This window comes from Balaenoptera physalus, assembly GCF_965194825.1.
Source record: "Balaenoptera physalus genome assembly, chromosome: 6".
Classification (NCBI taxonomy): domain Eukaryota; kingdom Metazoa; phylum Chordata; class Mammalia; order Artiodactyla; family Balaenopteridae; genus Balaenoptera; species Balaenoptera physalus.
In genome coordinates, this window is record NC_138885.1 from 16,446,843 (window position 1) to 16,462,066 (window position 15,224).

Here is a 15,224-nt window from a genome sequence, read left to right on the forward strand (position 1 = left end):
AAATCCCAGAAGAATAGTGAGTATCAGAATCTAGTCTCGGTAGAGGGACGTGCACTCAACTCCCTCTTGCGAGAGCAGCAGAATCACAACTAACTGCTGAACAATCACTGACAGGAAGACACTGGAACTCACCAAAAAAGATACTCCACATCCAAAGACAAAGGAGAAGCCACATGAGATGGTAGGAGGGGCGCAATCACAATAAAATCAAATCCCATAACCGTTGGGTGGGTGACTCACAAAATGAAGAACAAGTATACCACAGAAGTCCACCCACTGGAGTGAAGGTTCTGAGCCCTATGTCAGGCTTCCCAACCTGGGGGTCCAGCAACGGGAGAAGGAGTTACCAGAGAATCAGACTTTGAAGGCTAGTGGGATTTGATTGCAGGACTTTGACAGGACAGGGGGAAACAGAGACTCCATGCTTAGAGGGTACACACAAAGTAGTGTGCACATCAGGACCCAGGAGAAGGAGCAGTGACCCCATAGAAGACTGAACCAGACGTACCTGCTGGTGTTGAAGGGTCTCCTGCAGAGGTGGGGGGCAGCTGTGGCTCACAGTGGGGACAAGGACACTGGCAGCAGAAGTTCTGGGAAGTACTCCTTGGCATGAGCCCTCCTGAGTCCACCATTAGCCCCAGCAAAGAGCCTGTAGGCTCCAGTGCTGGGTAGCCTCATTCCAAACAACCAGTAGGAAGCGAACTCAGCCTCACCCAGGAGACAAACACATTAAAGTTTTACTGAGCTCTGCTCACCAAAGCAACACCCAGCTCTACCCACCACCAGTCCCTCACATCAGGAAGCTTGCACAAGCCTCTTACATAGCCTCATCCACCAGAGGGCAGGCAGCAGACGAAAGAAGAACTACAATCCTGCAGCCTGTGGAATGAAAACCACATTCACAGAAAGATAGACAAAATGAAAAGTCAGAGGAATATGTACCAGGTGAAAGAGCAAGATAAAACCCCAGAAAAACAACTAAAAGAAGTGGAGATAGGCAACATTCCAGAAAAAGAATTCAGAATAATGATAGTGAAGATGATCCAGGACCTCAGAAAAAGAATGGAGGCGAAGATCGAGAAGATGCAAGATATGTTTAACAAAGACCTAGAAGACTTAAAGAACAAATAAACAGAGATGAACAGTACAATAACTGAAATTAAAAATACACTAGATGGAACCAATAGCAGAATAACTGAGGCAGAAGAACAGATAAATGACCTGGAAAACAGAAAGGTGGAAATCACTGCTGTGGAACAGAATAAAGAAACAAGAATGAAAAGAAATGAAAACAGCCTAAACGACCTCTGGGACAACATTAAATGCACCAACATTCACATTATAGGGGTCCCAGAAGGAGAAGAGAGAGAAAGGACCCAAGAAAATATTTGAACAGATTATAGTTGAAAACGTCTCTAACATGGGAAAGGAAATAGCCACCCAAGTCCAGGAAGCTCAGAGAGTCCCAGGCAGGATAAACCCAAGGAGAAACATGCCAAAACACGTAGTAATCAAATTGACAAAAATTAATGACAAAGAAAAATTATTAAAAGCAACAAGGGAAAAATGACAAATAACATACAAGAGATGTCCCATAAGGGTAACAGCTGATTTCTCAGCAGAAACTCTACAAGCCAGAAGGGAGTGGCATGACATATTTAAAGTGATGAAAGGGAAGAACCTACAACCAAGATTACCTCTAGCCGGCAAGGATCTCATTCAGATTCGAGAGAGAAATCAAAAGCTTTACAGAGAAGTGAAAGCTAAGAGAATTCAGTACCACCAAACCAGCTCTACAACAAATGCTAAAAGAACTTCTCTAAGTGGGAAACACAAGAGAAGAAAAAGGCCTACAAAAACAAACCCAAAAAAATTAAGAAAATGGTAATAGGAACATACATATCGATAATTACCTTAAATGTGAATGGATTAAATGTTTCAACCAAAAGACACTGAATGACACAAAAGGCTCGCTGAATGGATACAAAAACAGGACCCATATTTATGCTGTCTACAAGAGATCCACTTCAGACCTAGGGACACATGCAGACTGAAAGTGAGGGGATGGAAAAAGCTATTCCATGCAAATGGAAATCAAAAGAAAGCTGGAGTAGCAATACTCATGCCAGATAAAATAGACTTTGAAATAAAGAATGTTACAAGAGACAAGGACGGACACTATGTAATGATCAAGGGATCAATCCAAGAAGAATATATAACAATTATAAATATACATCCACCCAACATTGGAGCATTTCAATGCATAAGGCAAATGCTAACAACTATAAAAGAGGAAATTGACAGTAACACAATAATAGTGGGGGACGTTAACACCTCACTTACACCAATGGACAGATCATCCAGACAGAAAATTAATAAGGAAACACAAGCTTTAAATGACACAATAGACCAGATAGATTTAATTGATATTTATAGGACATTCCATCCAAAAACAGCAGATTACACTTTCTTCTCAAGTGCACACGAAACATTCTCCAGGATGGATCATACCTTGGGTCACAAATCAAGCCTCGGTAAATTTAAGAAAACTGAAATCATATCAAGCATCTTTTCAGACCACAACACTATGAGATTAGAAATAAATTACAGGGAAAAAAACGTAAAAAACACAAACACATGGTGGATAAAGAATGCGTTACAATATAACCAAGAGATCACTGAAGAAATCAAAGAGGAAATCAAAAAATACCTAGAGACAAATGACAACGAAAACACGATGATCCAAAACCTATGGGAGGCAGCAAAAGCAGTTCTAAGAGGGAAGTTTATAGCAATACAAACCTACCTCAAGAAACAAGAAAAATCTCAAAAAAGCAATCTAACCTTACACTTAAAGGAACTAGAGAAAGAAGAACAAACAAAACCCAAAGTTAGTAGAAGGAAAGAAATCATAAAGATCAGAGCAAAAATAAAAGAAACAGAAAGAAAGAATAGCAAAGATCAATAAAATTAAAAGCTGATTCTTTAATAAGATAAACAAAATTGATAAACCTTTAGCCAGACTCATCAAGGAAAAGAGCGAGAGGACTCAAATCAATAAAATTGGAAATGATAAAGGAGAAGTTACTACGGACACTGCACAAATACAAAGCATCATAAGAGACTACTACAAGCAACTCTATGCCAATAAAATGAACAACATGGAAGAAATGGACAAATTCTTAGACAGGTATAACCTTCCAAGACTTAACCAGGAAGAAATAGAAAATATGAACTGACCAATCACAAGTAATGAAACTGTGATTAAAAATCTTCAAACAAACAAAAGTCCAGGACCAGATAGCTTCACAGGTGAATTCTGTCAAACATTTAGAGAAGAGCTGACACCCATCCTTCTCAAACTCTTCCAAAAAGTTGCAGAGGAAGGAACACTCCCAAACTCATTCTATGAGGCCACCAACACCCTGATACCAAAACCAGGCAAAGATACTAAAAAAGAGAAAATTACAGACCAATATCACTGATGAATATAGATACAAAAATCCTCAATAAAATACTAGCAAACAGAATTCAACAACACATTAAAAGGATCATACACCATGATCAAGTGGGATTTATCCCAGGGATGCAAGGATTCTTCAATATATGCAAATCCATCAATGTGATACACCATATTAACAAACTGAAAAATAAAAACCATATAATCATCTCAACAGATGCAGAAAAAGCTTTTGACAAAATTCAACACTGACTTATGATAAAAGCCCTACAGAAAGTGGGCATAGAGAGAACCTATCTCAACATAATAAAGGCCATATACAACAAACCCAAAGCAAACATCATTCTCAATGGTGAAAAACTGAAAGCATTTCTTCTAATATCAGGAACAAGACAAGGATGTCCAATCTCACCACTACTATGCAACATATTTTTGGAAGTCCTAGCCACAGCAATCAGAGAAGAAAAAGAAATAAAAGGAATACAAATTGGAAAAGAAGAATTACAACTGTCACTGTTTGCAGATGACATGATACTATATATAGATAATCCTAAAGATGCCACCAGAAAACTACTAGAGCTAATCAATGAATTTGGTAAAGTTACAGGATACAAAATTAATGCACAGAAATCACTTGCATTCCTATACACTAACAACGAAAGATCAGAAGGAGAAATTAAGGAAACAATCTCATTTACCACTGCAACAAAAAGAATAATATATCTAGGAATAAACCTACCTAAGGAGGTAAAAGACCTATACTCAGAAAAGTATAAGACACTGATGAAAGAAATCAAAGATGAAAAAACAGATGGAGAGATATACCATGTTCTTGGATTGGAAGAACCAATATTGTGAAAATGACTATATTACACAAAACAATCTACAGATTCAATGCAATCCCTATCAAATCACCAGTGGCATTTTTTACAGAACTAGAACAAAAAATCTTAAAATTTGTATGGAGACACAAAAGACCCTGAATAGCCAAAGCAATCTTGAGGGAAAAAAGCGGAGCTGAAGGAATCAGACTCCCTGGCTTCAGACTATACTACAAAGGTACAGTAATAAAGACAATATGGTATTGGCACAAAAACAGACATACAGATCAATGGAACAGGATAGAAAGCCCAGAGATAAACCCATGCACATATAGTCAACTAATCTATGACAAAGGAGGCAAGGATATACAATGGAGAAAAGACAGTCTTTTCAATACGTGGTGCTGGGAAAACTGGACAGCTACATGTAAAAGAATGAAATTAGAACACTCCCTAACACCATACTCAAAAATAAACTCAAAATGGATTAAAGACCTAAATGTAAGACCGGACGCTATAAAACTCTTAGAGGAAAACATAGGAAGAACACTCTTTGACATAAATCACAGCAAGATTTTTTGGACCCACGTCCTTGAGTGATGGAAATAAAAACAAAAATAAACAAATGGGACCTAATGAAACTTAAAAGCTTTTGCACAGCAATGGAAACTATAAACAAGATGAAAAGACAACTCTCAGAATGGGAGAAAATAGCTGCAAATGAATCAACAGACAAAGCATTAATCTCCAAAATATATAAACAGCTCATGCAGCTCAATATTAAAAAAAGAAACAACCCAATCCAAAAATGGGCAGAAGACCTAAACAGACATTTCTCCAAAGAAAACATACAGATGGCCAAGAGGCACATGAAAAGCTGCTCAACATCACTAATTATTAGAGAAATGCAAATCAAAACTACAGTGAGGTATCACCTCACACCAGTTAGAATGGGTATCATCAGAAAATCTACAAACAACAAATGCTGGAGAGGGTGTGGAGAAAAGGGAACCCTCTTGCACTGTCGGTGGGAATGTAAATTGATACAGCCACTATGGAGAACAGTATGGAGGTTCCTTAAAAAACTAAAAATAGAATTACCATATGACCCAGCAATCCCACTACTGGGCATATACCCAGAGAAAACCATAATTCAAAAAGACACATGCACCCCAATGTTCATTGCAGCACTATTTACAATAGGCAGGTCATGGAAGCAACCTAAATGCCCATCGACAGACAAATGGATAAAGAAGATGTGGTACATATATACAATGGAATACTACTCAGTCATTAAAAGGAACGATATTGGGTCATTTGTAGAGACATGGATGGACCTAGAGACTGTCATACAGAGTGAAGTAAGTCAGAAAGAGAAAAACAAATAGCGTATATTAACACATATATGTGGAATCTAGAAAAATGCTACAGATGAACAGCTTTGCAAGGTAGAAATAGAGACACAGATGTAGAGAACAAACATATGGACACCAAGTGGGGAAAGCAGGGGGTGGGTGGTGGGATGAACTGGGAGATTGGGATTGACATATATACACTAACATGTATAAAATAGATAACTAATAAGAACCTGCTGTATAAAAAAATAAATTTAAAAATGTCAAATCAAAAATAAAATAATAATCCTTAGGCCAATTATAAAATATATAGAGTTGAATGCCAGTTGAAGAACAGATGTCAAAATCAACAAAGCACAGTGTGGTAGGCACTTCAACAAAGCCTCTCAATGATTCCCAGTTCCCTGTGTTCATGACATCGTGTAATGCCCTGTTCTTGATTGTGAAATAGACCTAGAGATTGTGAGTCTCTAGGTCTAGTTCACACTTAAGAACAGGGCACTAAAATATGGCAAAATATGGCAAAAGTGATATTATTTCTGAGATTAAGATTTAAAAATTCAGTGGCTTCCATCTAAAAAACAAATAAATTAAATAAAATAAGAAGAGTCTAGTCTCTTCTGATTTTTTAATGACTTATTTCAATTGTGATTAGGTTTGCGTTTTGTGCACATATTATGCACATGTGTGCCTGAGCGTGTGTGTATTTATACTTTATCTTCATTGCCACCAATGTTCTTATACTTCTGCTTTTCTTCTTTAGCATCAACATAAATTTTCCCTAGGCTTTCCAAGTTTCTGAGGAAATTTCAACCTTTTATAACAAAGGTAGATACCGCCTCAGGATAATAATTGAAATTTAAGAAAATGGATGGTGAAGAGAGGTAAACTGTAATCAACATTCCCCCTATGGGCTGGGTACTTTCCATATATAGGTCATCTCTTTAATATCACAACCTTTTTTAGAAAGATATTACCACCATTCTATTGATCAGGAAACAAACCTACAGAGATTTAGTAACCTGCCCTTAGTTATACTGATAATTAATGAAGAAACCAACATTGAACTAGATTTCTGACAAGAATATCTATGCTTTAGTGTTGCATTATAATGTTTCAAGCTTCTGTATAAATTAGTAATTATATAAATAGTTAGAAAGCCAAATTTTAGAAAACTAAGGTTTTAGTATATACCCTTTTCAATTTTTCACAAATATAATACTATTAATATTATTCTATCATTTCAAATGTTAATTTCACTATAAAAATTATTCGCACTATAGATGGGACTACTTTAAGTTTATTACAGGAGGGACTTCCCTGGTGGTCCAGTGGTTAAGACTCCATGCTTCCATTACAGGGGGCATGGGTTCAATCCCTGGTCAGGGAACTAAGATCCCACGTGCCGCAGGCAGCCAAAAAAATAAAAAGAAAACAATCACACCTAAAAAATAATAACAATAAATTCTAAATTAAAAAGTCTATTATAGAAAGGAACTTTGGCAACAATCTTCGAAAACTGAAATAACTTAAATTTCTTTATTATTGATACATCAAATAAGAGTAGATGTTTAGTATCATTTGGGAAATATTAATATTCCTAGACATATTCTATTTAGAAAAAAATGTTTCCATTAAATATTTATCAATCTCTGTTCTGAAGAATACTAGCTCTGCAAAATGTAACTTGGTGCTCCAAATGATGGGTTTCATGATCATAAAAGTTCAGGATCACTGCATTATCATTCCAATCTTAGACATTTCAAAATGCATTTTAAAGAAACTGAAAATTTCCTGATAGACAAAGACTTGTATGGCATTGCTATTTCCACATTAGCTTGTAATGCATAGGTCTATTATTTTTTTAGAGGAAGAAAATAATTCAATCTGGGAGTTGCAGATGAACATCTTGGTGATATTCATCCCAAACAATGTTTTTCATACTTTTAAATTAGTAGTTATTTAAATAGTTAGCAAAGGTGAATTTTTTAAAAATAAGGTTAACCATAGTTACCAATAATGGAATTTTGCATCAAGTCTCTTAAGGAGCAAATTAAATATGAAATAAACTAATTGGGGAAACCATAGTGTTTGATTCATGGCAAACTCAAAACCTATGAACGTATCAACTAAATAACCAAAATGTTCTGCTCATTATTTCACACTTCCCATTTCAATACATTTAGCATTTCCTCAAATCTTAAAACATAATTTCCCATAGTTGAGCAAGAATATTCAACTATTGTCATTAACCCTTATATTATATACACTAACATTTTAACACAGGACAATTGATTTCAATAGCTTTTGTTCCCCTCAGTGTGGAAAATTTACTAGATCTTTTAAAATGTGGCATTTCCACTTCCTTTATCTGTTCTCATTTTTAGTCATATTTTAATATATAGTTTTATTGCAAAGTTCACATTGCTCAAGAAGATAACCATATTCTTTAAAGAAATAATCAACAGCATTATTTGCAGAGCTAAAGGAGTTAACTGCTGAATTTATGAATGCATGTTACTGCAACCTAGAAAGAGTCAAGTGCAATTTCTTTTATACATGACAGGGAAAAGGTACAGCAAATATTAAGCAATATCTATTACATTTATATGTATATTTTTTCCTTGGATCTTTTTCTCCTCTAAGATGGGGCCAAAAACATTGTTCCCAGGTGTACTGCATTGGTGACTTGTCCTCTTGAGAAGTATAAAAGGATAACTAGAGCACGGGATGGTTCAAGAGAAGACCACAGAGTGCTTAGTAAGGTGGTGGGTAGGAGCACATACATACCTTTTCCCCTTGAGATTGTGAAAAATAACACCTCTGCACTGATCAACACTGCCTTTAGACAAAGGCCACTTTAACCCCTGCACTTTGTAGGACTCTCTATCCCTCTTCAAGCCACACTCCCACTCATGGGGCAAGGAATCCATATGGCCAAGGGGATGCCATAGTTATCTATTGGTAATATACACATCTGGAGTTCTATACTTGCTCAGGACTCCAGAAATTTTTACCTAATCCCTATTCCAGAGCCTGCGAGAGTTCATTCCTTGGGTCTTTCCTCCTTAGGATTGATTGAACTACCTGTGTGGACATCTCTGGGACTGACAAATAGCAGGGGATAACTGTTTGTAGGAGCACGTAAACATTCTCCACATACAGGCAGGGGGATCCACAAATATTTGTTTGAGGCTCCTCAAGGCACTAAGGAAACAGGTTGGACACAGGGCCAGATGCCAGGTGCTGGTTCTCCTGTGCCACGGAGATTTGGTGCAGAAATCTAGAGTCAGAAAATTCTCAATTCAAGCCTGACTTTCCAGATGGTTAGGGAGATATCTTTGCCCAGGTAGCAGGCTGGACTGTATTTTATTTAACAGTCCATCAGCATCTCTCTTTCTATTCTTAGTCTGATCCCAAAGACATTATGACTGGTCCTGTTCTGATTGAAACCATGTACAAGCCTCTGTGTCCTTGTCTTCTGAAGTAAAAGGCTGACTCAGGAGTTCATGAGGGAAACGTGAAGATGGAGAAACAAAGAATAGCTGTTGGGCTGGGGAACTGGTAACAACTTAGACTATAAATCCACCACATAGCAGAATCACCAAACTCACAGTTCCCTGAAAGGTATAGATAAAGGCCTGACACAGATTCCTAAGTTGTTTTTATAGGAAGTAGATCCCCACCAGATGAAAACTGCTGACCACAAGCACATAGACCCTAGACTGGTTGGAAGCTGAAGGTTGATGATGCTGTCTCCCAATTACCTCACCACCAACCAATCAGAAGAATGTCCACGAGCTGATCATGCCCTGCTCCTTGAACCATTACTATGATACTCCTCACTACCCCCTCCAGGGCAGGACACACATTCTTGAGGGCATTAGGCCACTGTGGCCCCCTCTGCCTGGCAAAATAATAAAGCTATCCTTTTCTGCTTCGCCCAAAACTCTGTCTCCAAGATTCAATTCGGTGCTGGTGTACAGAGGCCAGGATTCAGCAATAGGATCACAGCACTCTGGTTAATGAGAAGAGCCACATTGTATCACGTGACTCATTGGAGAGGAATGTGAGTAGAACTGGACAGGCAAAGTGGTCTGGAGGTTTAACAGTGAGGACCTGATGGAAGCTGAAGTCATGACTCAGGAACTCTGTAGAATCATCATTAGTCAAGGGCAGGCTGAGCAGAAAAGAGAACACCACAAGTTTCTATTCAATGCAGTTGGGTGAGGTCAATCTGGGTTCTACCAGTTTAGGAACTCAGCCATTAAGATCAACAGAGAGAGCAGCAACCACAAGGAAATAGCATAAAAACGTCTGAGTCCAGAGATGCCAGAGGTCATTACAATGCGTGAATATTATCTTAGCAGCATGAGGTTAGGAAATCAGCTCTTCCCCAGATGCCATTTTATGGTGAGACTCAACAGATGGGGGCTAGCTATGAGACTGAGCATGTTTGACGATGGGAGTCAGCATTACCTAAAGGGAAGCTGAATCTAGTGCATTATAGGTTAATGCAGTAGTTTAGACACAAATAGACCAAAATAAAGTATGTTTTCCCACTACACAGAGGTGATGACTCACAAGGATGACCAAATCAGTTAAAGGAAAAAAAAATTACGTTTTCTCTGTATATTTAAAGAGAAATATTAACAATTTTGTGATATCACTGCTCATGGATAAATATTTGTTTAGAAATCACTCTTACACTGAAGGAGCTTCTAGATGGCGGAAGAGTAAGACGCAGAGATCACCTTCCTCCCCACAAATACACCAGAAATACATCTACATGTGGAACACCTCCTACAGAACACCTAATGAACGCTGGCAGAAGACCTCAGACCTCCCAAAAGGCAAGAAACTCCCCACGTACCTGGGTAGGGCAAAAGAAAAAAGAAAATACAGAGACAAAGAATAGGGACGGGACCTGCCCCAGTGGGAGGGAGCTGTGAAGGAGGAAAAGTTTCCACACATTAGGAAGCCCCTTCGTGGGCGGAGACTGCGGGTGGTGGAGGCGGGAAGCATCAGAGCCACGGAGGAGAGCGCAGCAACAGGGGTGCAGAGGGCAAAGTGGAGAGATTCCCGCACAGAGGCTCAGTGCCAACAAGCACTCACCAGCCCGAGAGGCTTGTCTGCTCCCCCGCCGGGGCGGGCGGGGGCTGGGAGCTGAGGCTCGGGCTTTGGTCGGATCGCAGGGAGAGGACTGGGGTTGGCGGCGTGAACACAGCCTGAAGGGGTTAATGCGCCACAGCTAGCCGGGAGGGAGTCCGGGGGAAAGTCTGCAGCTGCCGAAGAGGCAAGAGACTTTTTCTTACCTCTTTGTTTCCTGGTGCGCGAGGAGAGGGGATTCAGAGCGCCGCCTAAACGAGCTCCAGAGACGGGCGTGAGCTGCGGCTAACAGCGCGGACCCCAGAGACGGGCGTGAGACGCTGGGGCTGCTGCTGCCGCCACCAAGAAGCCTGTGTGCGAGAGCAGGTCACTCTCCACACCGCCCCTCACGGGAGCCGGTGCAGCCCGCCACTGCCAGGGTCCCGTGATCCGGGGACAACTTCCCCGGGAGAACGCACGGCGCGCCTCGGGCTGCTGCAACGTCACGCCGGCCTCGGCCGCCGCAGGTTCGCCCCGCCTCCTCCGTACCCCTCCCTCCCCCCGGCCTGAGTGAGCCAGAGCCCCCGAAGCAGCTGCGCCTTTAACCCCGTCCTGTCTGAGCAAAGAACAGACGCCCTCAGGCGACCTACACGCAGAGGCGGGTCCAAATCCAAAGCTGAACCCCAGGAGCTGTGCGAACAGGGAAGATAAGGGGAAATCTCTCCCAGCAGCCTCAGAAGCAGCGGATTAAAGCTCCACAAACAACTTGATGTACCTGCATCTGTGGAATACCTGAATAGACAACGAATCATCCCAAATTGAGGAGGTGGACTTTGGGAGCAAAGATATATATATATTTTCCCCTTTCTCTCCTTTTGTGAGTGTGTATGTGTATGCTTCTGTGTGTGATTTTGTCTGTATAGCTTTGCTTGTACCATTTGTCCTATGGTTCTGTCTGTCCGTTTTTGTTTTTTTTTTAGTATAGTTTTCAGCACTTGTTATCACTGATGGATTTGTTTTTTGGTTTGGTTGTTCCCTTCTTTTTTTTTAAATTACTTAAAAAAAATTTTTTTAATGATTATTTTTTGTTTTTTATTTTAATAACTTTTATTTCATTTTATTTTACTTTATCTTTTTCTTTCTTTATTTATTTTTTTCTCCCTTTTATTCTGAGCCGTGTGCATGACAGGCTCTTGGTGCTCCAGCCAGGCATCAGGGCTGTGCCTCTAAGGTGGGAGAGCTGAGTTCAGGACATTGGTCCACCAGACACCTCCCAGCACCACATAATATCAAACAGTGAAAGCTCTCCCAGAGATCTCCATCTCAACGCCAAGATCCAGCTCCACTCAACGACCAGCAAGCTACAGTGCTGGACACCCTATTCCAAACAACTAGCAAGACAGTAACAAAACCCCACCCATTAGCAGAGAGGCTGCCTAAAATAATAATAAGGTCACAGACACCTGAAAACACACCACCAGACATGGACCTGCCCACCAGAAAGACAAGATCCAGCCTCATCCACCAGAACACAGGCACTAGCCCCCTCCACCAGGAAGCCTACACAACCCACTGAAACAAACTTAGCCACTGGGGGCAGACACCAAAAACAATGGGAACTATGAACCTGCAGACTGCGAAAAGGAGACCCCAAACACAGTAAGTTAAGCAAAATGAGAAGACAGAGAAACACACAGCAGGTGAAGGAGCAAGGTAAAAACCCACCAGACCTAACAAATGAAGAGGAAATAGGCAGTCTACCTGAAAAAGAATTCAGGATAATGATAGTAAAGATGATCCAAAATCTTAGAAATAGAATGGAGAAAATACAGGAAACGGTTAACAAGGACCTAGAAGAACTAAAGAGCAAACAAACAATCATGAACAACACAATATATGAAATTAAAAATTCTCTAGAAGGGATCAATAGCAGAATAACTGAGGCAGAAGAACGGATAAGTGACCTGGAAGATAAAACAGTGGAAATAACTACTGCAGAGCAGAATAAAGAAAAAAGAATGAAGAGAATTGAGGACAGTCTCAGAGACCTCTGGGACAATATTAAATGCACCAACATTCAAATTATAGGGGTTCCAGAAGAAGAAGAGAAAAAGAAAGGGACTGAGAAAATATTTGAAGAGATTATAGTTGAAAACTTCCCTAATATGGGTAAGGAAATAGCTAATTAAGTCCAGGAAGCACAGAGAGTCCCATATAGGAAAAATCCGAGGAGAAACACACCAAGACACATATTAGTCAAACTATCAAAAATTAAACACAAAGAACAAATATTAAAAGCAGCAAGGGAAAAACAACAAATAACATACAAAGGAATCCCCATAAGGTTAACAGCAGATCTTTCAGCAGAAACTCTGCAAGCCAGAAGGGAGTGGCAGGACATATTTAAAGTGATGAAAGGGAAAAACCTACAACGAAGATTACTCTATCCAGGATCTCATTCAGATTTGACAGAGAAATTAAAACCTTTACAGACAAGCAACAGCTAAGAGAATTCAGCACAACCAAACCAGCTTTACAACAGATGCTAAAGGAACTTCTCTAGGCAGGAAACACAAGAGAAGGAAAAGACCTACAATAACAAACCCAAAACAATTAAGAAAATGGTAATAGGAACATACATATCGATAATTACCTTGAATGTAAATGGATTAAATGCTCCCACCAAAAGACACAGACGGGCTGAAATGGATACAAAAACAAGACCCGTATATATGCTGTCTACAAGAGACCCACTTCAGACCTAGGGACACATACTGACTGAAAGTGAGGGGATGGAAAAAGATATTCCATGCAAATGGAAATCAAAAGAAAGCTGGAATAGCAATTCTCATATCAGACAAAATAGACTTTAAAACAAAGACTCTTACAAGAGACAAAGAAGGACACTACATAATGATCAAGGGATCAATCCAAGAAGAAGGTATAACAATTGTAAATATTTATGCACCCAACATAGGAGCACGTCAATACATAAGGCAAATACTAACAGCCATAAAAGGGGAAATCAACAGTAACACAATCATAGTAGGGGACTTTAACACCCCACTCACACCAATGGACAGATCATCCGAAATGAAAATAAATAAGGAAACACAAGTTTTAATGATACATTAAACAAGATGGCCTTAATTGTTCTTTCCATTCTAAAAAACTCAGAAACTGATTCTTCAAGTATCTCTTTTGGATTTCATTGATCTTGAAAGCTTGGTATTGAAACACTCGAAGCATCCTAATTCTTTCAGCCTAAATGAATCACATAAAATACAAATAGCTATCAGTACCTTGCCAAGGCTTGGCATTTACCATGTGTCAGATGCAAAGCTGGGTATAAGAATCTCAAGGATGAATCAGATGTTGTCCTCAAAGAAATTACAAGAAAAGATAGATAGAAATGGGATGCTGTTGGAGGCATAAGAAAGCATTCAATTCTCTCTCAGAGGAATATGAATAATTTCCAAATGTGGTTTATAGTGGAGCTATTACACCTGTCTGGAACTAATCTACCTTGAAGGCCAATCAAGGTAGAGGAATAGCTTGAACAACAATACAAAGGAGTTAGACAACTTATCATAGTTTAGAGATCATCTTAGTCAGTTCAAGCTGCTATAACAAATTACCATAGGCTGGGTGGCTTAAACAACAAACATTTATTTCTCACAGTGCTGGAGGTTGGGAGGTCCAAGATCAAGGTACCATCACAACTGGCATCAAGTGAGAGCCCACTTCCTGGTTTGCAGATGACTGTCTTAGTCTCTCCTTACATGGCAAAGAGCAGAGAGATAGAGAGAGCAGTTCTCTTGTCTCTTTTTATAAGGGCACTAATCCCATTCATGAGGCCCCACCCTCATGACTTAATTAACTCCCAAAGGTCCCACCTCCTAATGCCATCACATTGGAGGGTTAGGATAGGTGAATTCTGGAGGAACACAAACATTCAGTCTATATCAGGGACCAAACTATTAAATATGGTAAGGTTTTGTAATTGTTGAAGTGGTGGGAAGACTCCCTATAATGGGGGACCTTGTATGTCATACCAAGGCATTTGGATTATAATCTAGTAGGCAATGAGAAGTCAGGAAAAGAAGATTAAATCAGGAACTGATACAACTGATTTGATATGTTCATGATCAACTTACTCCTGCAAGGTATATGGGTTGAAGAGAGACAAGATTTTAAGGAGAACACATAGAAGAAGAAGTAGGCTAGGCAAAAGATGAATGAAGTCTGAATTAAGGTGGAAACAAGAGGATGACTACAAGGGAAGGAGATGAGGAAGTGGTAAGGAGGCAGAGCTGATTGAAATTGGGTGCCATCTGGATGTAAGGGATCAGGAAAGGGAGTCAAGGGGGAGTTCTACATGATTGACAGGTGATGCTATCATTCTTATAGTTTGGAAAACAGCAGAAAGAGTTAGCGAGGAATAATAGTGAATCAACTTTGAACATGTTGAGATTGAGGTGTCTCTGTGGATAACTAAAA

General features: G+C 39.6%; 1 protein-coding gene and 1 long non-coding RNA gene across 2 annotated transcripts in view; one reads left to right on the plus strand and one right to left on the minus strand.

Annotated features, from left to right (window-relative positions):
• The window catches only part of DPP10 (dipeptidyl peptidase like 10), a 685,907-nt gene that overhangs the window by 365,293 nt on the left and 305,390 nt on the right, over positions 1 to 15,224 (minus strand). The gene's annotated exons all lie outside the window — the stretch shown is intronic.
• The window catches only part of LOC309662776, a 191,545-nt gene continuing 180,087 nt past the window's right edge, over positions 3,767 to 15,224 (plus strand). Inside the window, exon 1 of the long non-coding RNA XR_014264952.1 lies at positions 3,767 to 5,646. This is a non-coding gene — a long non-coding RNA (uncharacterized lncRNA). The remainder of the gene's footprint in view (positions 5,647 to 15,224) is intronic.